Raw genomic sequence first — 15,000 nt, forward strand, 5'->3', positions numbered from 1 at the left:
ATGCACATGCACATGCACATGCACATGCACATGCACATGCACATGCACATGCACATGCACATGCACATGCACATGCACATGCACATGCACATGCACATGCACATGCACATGCACATGCACATGCACATGCACATGCACATGCACATGCACATGCACATGCACATGCACATGCACATGCACATGCACATGCACATGCACATGCACATGCACATGCACATGCACATGCACATGCACATGCACATGCACATGCACATGCACATGCACATGCACATGCACATGCACATGCACATGCACATGCACATGCACATGCACATGCACATGCACATGCACATGCACATGCACATGCACATGCACATGCACATGCACATGCACATGCACATGCACATGCACATGCACATGCACATGCACATGCACATGCACATGCACATGCACATGCACATGCACATGCACATGCACATGCACATGCACATGCACATGCACATGCACATGCACATGCACATGCACATGCACATGCACATGCACATGCACATGCACATGCACATGCACATGCACATGCACATGCACATGCACATGCACATGCACATGCACATGCACATGCACATGCACATGCACATGCACATGCACATGCACATGCACATGCACATGCACATGCACATGCACATGCACATGCACATGCACATGCACATGCACATGCACATGCACATGCACATGCACATGCACATGCACATGCACATGCACATGCACATGCACATGCACATGCACATGCACATGCACATGCACATGCACATGCACATGCACATGCACATGCACATGCACATGCACATGCACATGCACATGCACATGCACATGCACATGCACATGCACATGCACATGCACATGCACATGCACATGCACATGCACATGCACATGCACATGCACATGCACATGCACATGCACATGCACATGCACATGCACATGCACATGCACATGCACATGCACATGCACATGCACATGCACATGCACATGCACATGCACATGCACATGCACATGCACATGCACATGCACATGCACATGCACATGCACATGCACATGCACATGCACATGCACATGCACATGCACATGCACATGCACATGCACATGCACATGCACATGCACATGCACATGCACATGCACATGCACATGCACATGCACATGCACATGCACATGCACATGCACATGCACATGCACATGCACATGCACATGCACATGCACATGCACATGCACATGCACATGCACATGCACATGCACATGCACATGCACATGCACATGCACATGCACATGCACATGCACATGCACATGCACATGCACATGCACATGCACATGCACATGCACATGCACATGCACATGCACATGCACATGCACATGCACATGCACATGCACATGCACATGCACATGCACATGCACATGCACATGCACATGCACATGCACATGCACATGCACATGCACATGCACATGCACATGCACATGCACATGCACATGCACATGCACATGCACATGCACATGCACATGCACATGCACATGCACATGCACATGCACATGCACATGCACATGCACATGCACATGCACATGCACATGCACATGCACATGCACATGCACATGCACATGCACATGCACATGCACATGCACATGCACATGCACATGCACATGCACATGCACATGCACATGCACATGCACATGCACATGCACATGCACATGCACATGCACATGCACATGCACATGCACATGCACATGCACATGCACATGCACATGCACATGCACATGCACATGCACATGCACATGCACATGCACATGCACATGCACATGCACATGCACATGCACATGCACATGCACATGCACATGCACATGCACATGCACATGCACATGCACATGCACATGCACATGCACATGCACATGCACATGCACATGCACATGCACATGCACATGCACATGCACATGCACATGCACATGCACATGCACATGCACATGCACATGCACATGCACATGCACATGCACATGCACATGCACATGCACATGCACATGCACATGCACATGCACATGCACATGCACATGCACATGCACATGCACATGCACATGCACATGCACATGCACATGCACATGCACATGCACATGCACATGCACATGCACATGCACATGCACATGCACATGCACATGCACATGCACATGCACATGCACATGCACATGCACATGCACATGCACATGCACATGCACATGCACATGCACATGCACATGCACATGCACATGCACATGCACATGCACATGCACATGCACATGCACATGCACATGCACATGCACATGCACATGCACATGCACATGCACATGCACATGCACATGCACATGCACATGCACATGCACATGCACATGCACATGCACATGCACATGCACATGCACATGCACATGCACATGCACATGCACATGCACATGCACATGCACATGCACATGCACATGCACATGCACATGCACATGCACATGCACATGCACATGCACATGCACATGCACATGCACATGCACATGCACATGCACATGCACATGCACATGCACATGCACATGCACATGCACATGCACATGCACATGCACATGCACATGCACATGCACATGCACATGCACATGCACATGCACATGCACATGCACATGCACATGCACATGCACATGCACATGCACATGCACATGCACATGCACATGCACATGCACATGCACATGCACATGCACATGCACATGCACATGCACATGCACATGCACATGCACATGCACATGCACATGCACATGCACATGCACATGCACATGCACATGCACATGCACATGCACATGCACATGCACATGCACATGCACATGCACATGCACATGCACATGCACATGCACATGCACATGCACATGCACATGCACATGCACATGCACATGCACATGCACATGCACATGCACATGCACATGCACATGCACATGCACATGCACATGCACATGCACATGCACATGCACATGCACATGCACATGCACATGCACATGCACATGCACATGCACATGCACATGCACATGCACATGCACATGCACATGCACATGCACATGCACATGCACATGCACATGCACATGCACATGCACATGCACATGCACATGCACATGCACATGCACATGCACATGCACATGCACATGCACATGCACATGCACATGCACATGCACATGCACATGCACATGCACATGCACATGCACATGCACATGCACATGCACATGCACATGCACATGCACATGCACATGCACATGCACATGCACATGCACATGCACATGCACATGCACATGCACATGCACATGCACATGCACATGCACATGCACATGCACATGCACATGCACATGCACATGCACATGCACATGCACATGCACATGCACATGCACATGCACATGCACATGCACATGCACATGCACATGCACATGCACATGCACATGCACATGCACATGCACATGCACATGCACATGCACATGCACATGCACATGCACATGCACATGCACATGCACATGCACATGCACATGCACATGCACATGCACATGCACATGCACATGCACATGCACATGCACATGCACATGCACATGCACATGCACATGCACATGCACATGCACATGCACATGCACATGCACATGCACATGCACATGCACATGCACATGCACATGCACATGCACATGCACATGCACATGCACATGCACATGCACATGCACATGCACATGCACATGCACATGCACATGCACATGCACATGCACATGCACATGCACATGCACATGCACATGCACATGCACATGCACATGCACATGCACATGCACATGCACATGCACATGCACATGCACATGCACATGCACATGCACATGCACATGCACATGCACATGCACATGCACATGCACATGCACATGCACATGCACATGCACATGCACATGCACATGCACATGCACATGCACATGCACATGCACATGCACATGCACATGCACATGCACATGCACATGCACATGCACATGCACATGCACATGCACATGCACATGCACATGCACATGCACATGCACATGCACATGCACATGCACATGCACATGCACATGCACATGCACATGCACATGCACATGCACATGCACATGCACATGCACATGCACATGCACATGCACATGCACATGCACATGCACATGCACATGCACATGCACATGCACATGCACATGCACATGCACATGCACATGCACATGCACATGCACATGCACATGCACATGCACATGCACATGCACATGCACATGCACATGCACATGCACATGCACATGCACATGCACATGCACATGCACATGCACATGCACATGCACATGCACATGCACATGCACATGCACATGCACATGCACATGCACATGCACATGCACATGCACATGCACATGCACATGCACATGCACATGCACATGCACATGCACATGCACATGCACATGCACATGCACATGCACATGCACATGCACATGCACATGCACATGCACATGCACATGCACATGCACATGCACATGCACATGCACATGCACATGCACATGCACATGCACATGCACATGCACATGCACATGCACATGCACATGCACATGCACATGCACATGCACATGCACATGCACATGCACATGCACATGCACATGCACATGCACATGCACATGCACATGCACATGCACATGCACATGCACATGCACATGCACATGCACATGCACATGCACATGCACATGCACATGCACATGCACAAGCACATGCACACGCACATGTACACGCACATGCACATACACCCGCATATACACATGCATATACACATGCATATACACATGCATATACACATGCATATACACATGCATATACACATGCATATACACATGCATATACACATGCATATACACATGCATATACACATGCATATACACATGCATATACACATGCATATACACATGCATATACACATGCATATACACATGCATATACACATGCATATACACATGCATATACACATGCATATACACATGCATATACACATGCATATACACATGCATATACACATGCATATACACATGCATATACACATGCATATACACATGCATATACACATGCATATACACATGCATATACACATGCATATACACATGCATATACACATGCATATACACATGCATATACACATGCATATACACATGCATATACACATGCATATACACATGCATATACACATGCATATACACATGCATATACACATGCATATACACATGCATATACACATGCACACGCACATGTACACGCACATGTACACGCACATGCACATTCACATGCACATGCACATGCACATGCACATGCACATGCACATGCACATGCACATGCACATGCACATGCACATGCACATGCACATGCACATGCACATGCACATGCACATGCACATGCACATGCACATGCACATGCACATGCACATGCACATGCACATGCACATGCACATGCACATGCACATGCACATGCACATGCACATGCACATGCACATGCACATGCACATGCACATGCACATGCACATGCACATGCACATGCACATGCACATGCACATGCACATGCACATGCACATGCACATGCACATGCACATGCACATGCACATGCACATGCACATGCACATGCACATGCACATGCACATGCACATGCACATGCACATGCACATGCACATGCACATGCACATGCACATGCACATGCACATGCACATGCACATGCACATGCACATGCACATGCACATGCACATGCACATGCACATGCACATGCACATGCACATGCACATGCACATGCACATGCACATGCACATGCACATGCACATGCACATGCACATGCACATGCACATGCACATGCACATGCACATGCACATGCACATGCACATGCACATGCACATGCACATGCACATGCACATGCACATGCACATGCACATGCACATGCACATGCACATGCACATGCACATGCACATGCACATGCACATGCACATGCACATGCACATGCACATGCACATGCACATGCACATGCACATGCACATGCACATGCACATGCACATGCACATGCACATGCACATGCACATGCACATGCACATGCACATGCACATGCACATGCACATGCACATGCACATGCACATGCACATGCACATGCACATGCACATGCACATGCACATGCACATGCACATGCACATGCACATGCACATGCACATGCACATGCACATGCACATGCACATGCACATGCACATGCACATGCACATGCACATGCACATGCACATGCACATGCACATGCACATGCACATGCACATGCACATGCACATGCACATGCACATGCACATGCACATGCACATGCACATGCACATGCACATGCACATGCACATGCACATGCACATGCACATGCACATGCACATGCACATGCACATGCACATGCACATGCACATGCACATGCACATGCACATGCACATGCACATGCACATGCACATGCACATGCACATGCACATGCACATGCACATGCACATGCACATGCACATGCACATGCACATGCACATGCACATGCACATGCACATGCACATGCACATGCACATGCACATGCACATGCACATGCACATGCACATGCACATGCACATGCACATGCACATGCACATGCACATGCACATGCACATGCACATGCACATGCACATGCACATGCACATGCACATGCACATGCACATGCACATGCACATGCACATGCACATGCACATGCACATGCACATGCACATGCACATGCACATGCACATGCACATGCACATGCACATGCACATGCACATGCACATGCACATGCACATGCACATGCACATGCACATGCACATGCACATGCACATGCACATGCACATGCACATGCACATGCACATGCACATGCACATGCACATGCACATGCACATGCACATGCACATGCACATGCACATGCACATGCACATGCACATGCACATGCACATGCACATGCACATGCACATGCACATGCACATGCACATGCACATGCACATGCACATGCACATGCACATGCACATGCACATGCACATGCACATGCACATGCACATGCACATGCACATGCACATGCACATGCACATGCACATGCACATGCACATGCACATGCACATGCACATGCACATGCACATGCACATGCACATGCACATGCACATGCACATGCACATGCACATGCACATGCACATGCACATGCACATGCACATGCACATGCACATGCACATGCACATGCACATGCACATGCACATGCACATGCACATGCACATGCACATGCACATGCACATGCACATGCACATGCACATGCACATGCACATGCACATGCACATGCACATGCACATGCACATGCACATGCACATGCACATGCACATGCACATGCACATGCACATGCACATGCACATGCACATGCACATGCACATGCACATGCACATGCACATGCACATGCACATGCACATGCACATGCACATGCACATGCACATGCACATGCACATGCACATGCACATGCACATGCACATGCACATGCACATGCACATGCACATGCACATGCACATGCACATGCACATGCACATGCACATGCACATGCACATGCACATGCACATGCACATGCACATGCACATGCACATGCACATGCACATGCACATGCACATGCACATGCACATGCACATGCACATGCACATGCACATGCACATGCACATGCACATGCACATGCACATGCACATGCACATGCACATGCACATGCACATGCACATGCACATGCACATGCACATGCACATGCACATGCACATGCACATGCACATGCACATGCACATGCACATGCACATGCACATGCACATGCACATGCACATGCACATGCACATGCACATGCACATGCACATGCACATGCACATGCACATGCACATGCACATGCACATGCACATGCACATGCACATGCACATGCACATGCACATGCACATGCACATGCACATGCACATGCACATGCACATGCACATGCACATGCACATGCACATGCACATGCACATGCACATGCACATGCACATGCACATGCACATGCACATGCACATGCACATGCACATGCACATGCACATGCACATGCACATGCACATGCACATGCACATGCACATGCACATGCACATGCACATGCACATGCACATGCACATGCACATGCACATGCACATGCACATGCACATGCACATGCACATGCACATGCACATGCACATGCACATGCACATGCACATGCACATGCACATGCACATGCACATGCACATGCACATGCACATGCACATGCACATGCACATGCACATGCACATGCACATGCACATGCACATGCACATGCACATGCACATGCACATGCACATGCACATGCACATGCACATGCACATGCACATGCACATGCACATGCACATGCACATGTACACGCACATGTACACGCACATGCACACGCACATGTACACGCACATGCACACGCACATGTACACGCACATGCACATACACCCGCATATACACATGCATATACACATGCATATACACATGCATATACACATGCATATACACATGCATATACACATGCATATACACATGCATATACACATGCATATACACATGCATATACACATGCATATACACATGCATATACACATGCATATACACATGCATATACACATGCATATACACATGCATATACACATGCATATACACATGCATATACACATGCATATACACATGCATATACACATGCATATACACATGCATATACACATGCATATACACATGCATATACACATGCATATACACATGCATATACACATGCATATACACATGCATATACACATGCATATACACATGCATATACACATGCATATACACATGCATATACACATGCATATACACATGCATATACACATGCATATACACATGCATATACACATGCATATACACATGCATATACACATGCATATACACATGCATATACACATGCACACGCACATGTACACGCACATGCACACGCACATGTACACGCACATGCACACGCACATGTACACGCACATGCACACGCACATGTACACGCACATGTACACGCACATGTACACGCACATGCACACGCACATGTACACGCACATGCACACGCACATGTACACGCACATGTACACGCACATGCACACGCACATGTACACGCACATGCACACGCACATGTACACGCACATGCACACGCACATGTACACGCACATGCACACGCACATGTACACGCACATGCACACGCACATGTACACGCACATGTACACGCACATGCACACGCACATGTACACGCACATGCACACGCACATGTACACGCACATGTACACGCACATGTACACGCACATGTACACGCACATGTACACGCACATGCACACGCACATGTACACGCACATGTACACGCACATGTACACGCACATGCACACGCACATGTACACGCACATGCACACGCACATGTACACGCACATGCACACGCACATGTACACGCACATGCACACGCACATGTACACGCACATGTACACGCACATGCACACGCACATGTACACGCACATGCACACGCACATGTACACGCACATGCACACGCACATGTACACGCACATGCACACGCACATGTACACGCACATGCACACGCACATGTACACGCACATGCACACGCACATGTACACGCACATGCACACGCACATGTACACGCACATGCACACGCACATGTACACGCACATGCACACGCACATGTACACGCACATGCACACGCACATGTACACGCACATGCACACGCACATGTACACGCACATGCACACGCACATGTACACGCACATGCACACGCACATGTACACGCACATGTACACGCACATGCACACGCACATGTACACGCACATGCACACGCACATGTACACGCACATGCACACGCACATGTACACGCACATGCACACGCACATGTACACGCACATGCACACGCACATGTACACGCACATGCACACGCACATGTACACGCACATGCACACGCACATGTACACGCACATGCACATACACCCGCATATACACATGCATATACACATGCATATACACATGCATATACACATGCACACGCACATGTACACGCACATGCACACGCACATGTACACGCACATGCACACGCACATGTACACGCACATGTACACGCACATGCACACGCACATGTACACGCACATGCACACGCACATGCACACGCACATGTACACGCACATGCACACGCACATGTACACGCACATGCACATACACCCGCATATACACATGCATATACACATGCATATACACATGCATATACACATGCATATACACATGCATATACACATGCATATACACATGCATATACACATGCATATACACATGCATATACACATGCATATACACATGCATATACACATGCATATACACATGCATATACACATGCATATACACATGCATATACACATGCATATACACATGCATATACACATGCATATACACATGCATATACACATGCATATACACATGCATATACACATGCATATACACATGCATATACACATGCATATACACATGCATATACACATGCATATACACATGCATATACACATGCATATACACATGCATATACACATGCATATACACATGCATATACACATGCATATACACATGCATATACACATGCATATACACATGCATATACACATGCATATACACATGCATATACACATGCATATACACATGCATATACACATGCATATACACATGCATATACACATGCATATACACATGCATATACACATGCACACGCACATGTACACGCACATGCACACGCACATGTACACGCACATGCACACGCACATGTACACGCACATGTACACGCACATGCACACGCACATGTACACGCACATGCACATTCACATGCACATGCACATGCACATGCACATGCACATGCACATGCACATGCACATGCACAAGCACATGCACAAGCACATGCACAAGCACATGCACAAGCACATGCACAAGCACATGCACAAGCACATGCACAAGCACATGCACAAGCACATGCACAAGCACATGCACAAGCACATGCACAAGCACATGCACAAGCACATGCACAAGCACATGCACAAGCACATGCACAAGCACATGCACACGCACATGTACACGCACATGCACACGCACATGTACACGCACATGCACACGCACATGTACACGCACATGCACACGCACATGTACACGCACATGTACACGCACATGTACACGCACATGCACACGCACATGTACACGCACATGCACACGCACATGTACACGCACATGCACACGCACATGTACACGCACATGCACACGCACATGTACACGCACATGCACACGCACATGTACACGCACATGCACACGCACATGTACACGCACATGCACACGCACATGTACACGCACATGCACACGCACATGTACACGCACATGCACACGCACATGTACACGCACATGCACACGCACATGTACACGCACATGCACACGCACATGTACACGCACATGTACACGCACATGCACACGCACATGCACACGCACATGTACACGCACATGCACACGCACATGTACACGCACATGCACACGCACATGTACACGCACATGCACACGCACATGTACACGCACATGCACACGCACATGTACACGCACATGTACACGCACATGCACACGCACATGTACACGCACATGCACACGCACATGTACACGCACATGCACACGCACATGTACACGCACATGCACACGCACATGTACACGCACATGCACACGCACATGTACACGCACATGCACACGCACATGTACACGCACATGCACACGCACATGTACACGCACATGCACACGCACATGTACACGCACATGCACACGCACATGTACACGCACATGCACACGCACATGTACACGCACATGTACACGCACATGTACACGCACATGCACACGCACATGTACACGCACATGTACACGCACATGCACACGCACATGTACACGCACATGCACACGCACATGTACACGCACATGCACACGCACATGTACACGCACATGCACACGCACATGTACACGCACATGCACACGCACATGTACACGCACATGCACACGCACATGTACACGCACATGCACACGCACATGTACACGCACATGTACACGCACATGCACACGCACATGTACACGCACATGCACACGCACATGCACATACACCCGCATATACACATGCATATACACATGCATATACACATGCATATACACATGCATATACACATGCATATACACATGCATATACACATGCATATACACATGCATATACACATGCATATACACATGCATATACACATGCATATACACATGCATATACACATGCACACGCACATGTACACGCACATGCACACGCACATGTACACGCACATGCACATACACCCGCATATACACATGCATATACACATGCATATACACATGCATATACACATGCATATACACATGCATATACACATGCATATACACATGCATATACACATGCATATACACATGCACACGCACATGTACACGCACATGTACACGCACATGCACACGCACATGTACACGCACATGCACACGCACATGTACACGCACATGCACACGCACATGTACACGCACATGCACACGCACATGTACACGCACATGCACACGCACATGTACACGCACATGCACACGCACATGTACACGCACATGCACACGCACATGTACACGCACATGCACACGCACATGTACACGCACATGCACACGCACATGTACACGCACATGCACACGCACATGTACACGCACATGCACACGCACATGTACACGCACATGCACACGCACATGTACACGCACATGCACACGCACATGTACACGCACATGCACACGCACATGTACACGCACATGCACACGCACATGTACACGCACATGCACACGCACATGTACACGCACATGTACACGCACATGCACACGCACATGTACACGCACATGCACACGCACATGTACACGCACATGCACATACACCCGCATATACACATGCATATACACATGCATATACACATGCATATACACATGCACACGCACATGTACACGCACATGTACACGCACATGCACACGCACATGTACACGCACATGCACACGCACATGTACACGCACATGTACACGCACATGCACACGCACATGTACACGCACATGCACATACACCCGCATATACACATGCATATACACATGCATATACACATGCATATACACATGCATATACACATGCATATACACATGCATATACACATGCATATACACATGCACACGCACATGTACACGCACATGCACACGCACATGTACACGCACATGCACATACACCCGCATATACACATGCATATACACATGCATATACACATGAGCCTGGCACCCTCACTACCCCCCCCCCCCTTGCAATGAGCGTACTACAGCCCGCCCTCTCTTTTCAGGGCGAAAGGGCCGGGCTGCCTTTCCAGTAGAAGGGGCGCCTGGACCTCCGCTCGAGCAGGGACGCCGACTTTGCGAGAGAGAGAAAAAAAAAGGACGGATGCAGTCACTTGATATATATATATTTTTTATTTTGGACGTTTTAGTGATTCTAGACGCATCAATATACTGTTTTCTTTGATGATGAGGGTTTTATTTCCATACTTTTATTTGTTTTTAAAGAAGGAAGGGGGAGGGGGTATTCATACATTTCGAAAATGTGTAAACAAGCGTAAAGAAACATACATGGTTGTGAACGAACTCACGGAGTTGTAACAAGCGTAATGTTTTTTTTTATGATTTTAATAATATGATTACTTTCACCACATATCTTAGTTAACCGCAAGAGCTCTTTTGCATTATACGTGATATTTATAATCACTTTGTCTCCCAGTTTCTCTTCGTTGACTGCGCACACTATCTTTCTTGGGAAAGTTCGTTGCTAAAAGCCTTCTTTCTCTAGTGGTTCAGGGACGTGGCCGTGCTGTACACTATTTGCCAAAGGCCTGGTTCCCTTATCTAGACTCAGCCCTGGTTCTCTTATCCAGACTGAGCCCTGGTTCCCATATCCAGTCTGAACCCTAGTTCCCATATCCAGACTGAATCCTGGTTCTCTTAACCAGACTCAGCCTTGGTTCTCTTTACCAGACTCAGCCCTGGGTCCCTCATCCAGACTTATCCCTGGTTCCTTTATCCAGACTCAGCCTTGGTTCTCTTTACCAGACTCAGCCCTGGGTCCCTTATCCAGACTCAGCCCTGGTTCCCTTATCCAGACTTATCCCTGGTTCGTATGCTTCCTCTAGCTACTCGCCCTCTCGTTGGGATCTTCGAAACATTCCTCTTTAAGATTTTAGTTCCTACGTTGCACAATGAATCAGCCAAAAAAAAAAAAAGATTGTTTTGGCATTATTATTATTATTATTTTGTTTTCATATTTAGTACATTGCTAAAGCGAGCTTAGACTGTAGATTCTCATTTCTCGCAAAAAAAGAAGGCTTTAAGTCTCACTAGTTCCCTCTGCCCCGTTTAATCTCAGAAAAGGAAAAACTGGCAACTCACCTTTTAGCCTTCTGATAGAAAAAAAAATGTTGTAAAGAACTAAAAAAAAAAAAAAAAGGATATTAAGTTTTCAAAATTCCAGACTTATGTAACAAAAGGATTAAGTGTCGGCTGATTATATTAAACAAAGAGACAAAGAGACAAAGAGACAAAGAGAATGTGAAGGCGAATCGGAGTGCTCCAGAGGCCGGGTGAGTTGCCAATTGCCTTTTTTTTTTTTTTTTTTTTTATACATTTTCACTGATGAAAAGTTAAGTAAAAGAAAAAAAATATCTCAACCTTGAGTCAGGTTCCAGGGTGAAGCAAGAGTAATAGGACCTTGACTTAAGAAGAGAGTTGTAATTTAATGAAAAGTATTCTTTAAAAGAAGCGAATAAACGGATGAAACTTCAAGGGCAAATAATACATCTAATTGTT

At 47.6% G+C, this 15,000-nt stretch overlaps 1 protein-coding gene across 1 annotated transcript in view; it reads left to right on the forward strand.

Moving 5' to 3' along the window:
• The window catches only part of LOC125032077 (annexin B10-like), a 55,966-nt gene that overhangs the window by 5,803 nt on the left and 35,163 nt on the right, over positions 1-15,000 (forward strand). The gene's annotated exons all lie outside the window — the stretch shown is intronic.

This window comes from Penaeus chinensis, chromosome 14 (assembly GCF_019202785.1).
Source record: "Penaeus chinensis breed Huanghai No. 1 chromosome 14, ASM1920278v2, whole genome shotgun sequence".
In the NCBI taxonomy this organism is placed as follows: Eukaryota; Metazoa; Arthropoda; class Malacostraca; order Decapoda; family Penaeidae; genus Penaeus; species Penaeus chinensis.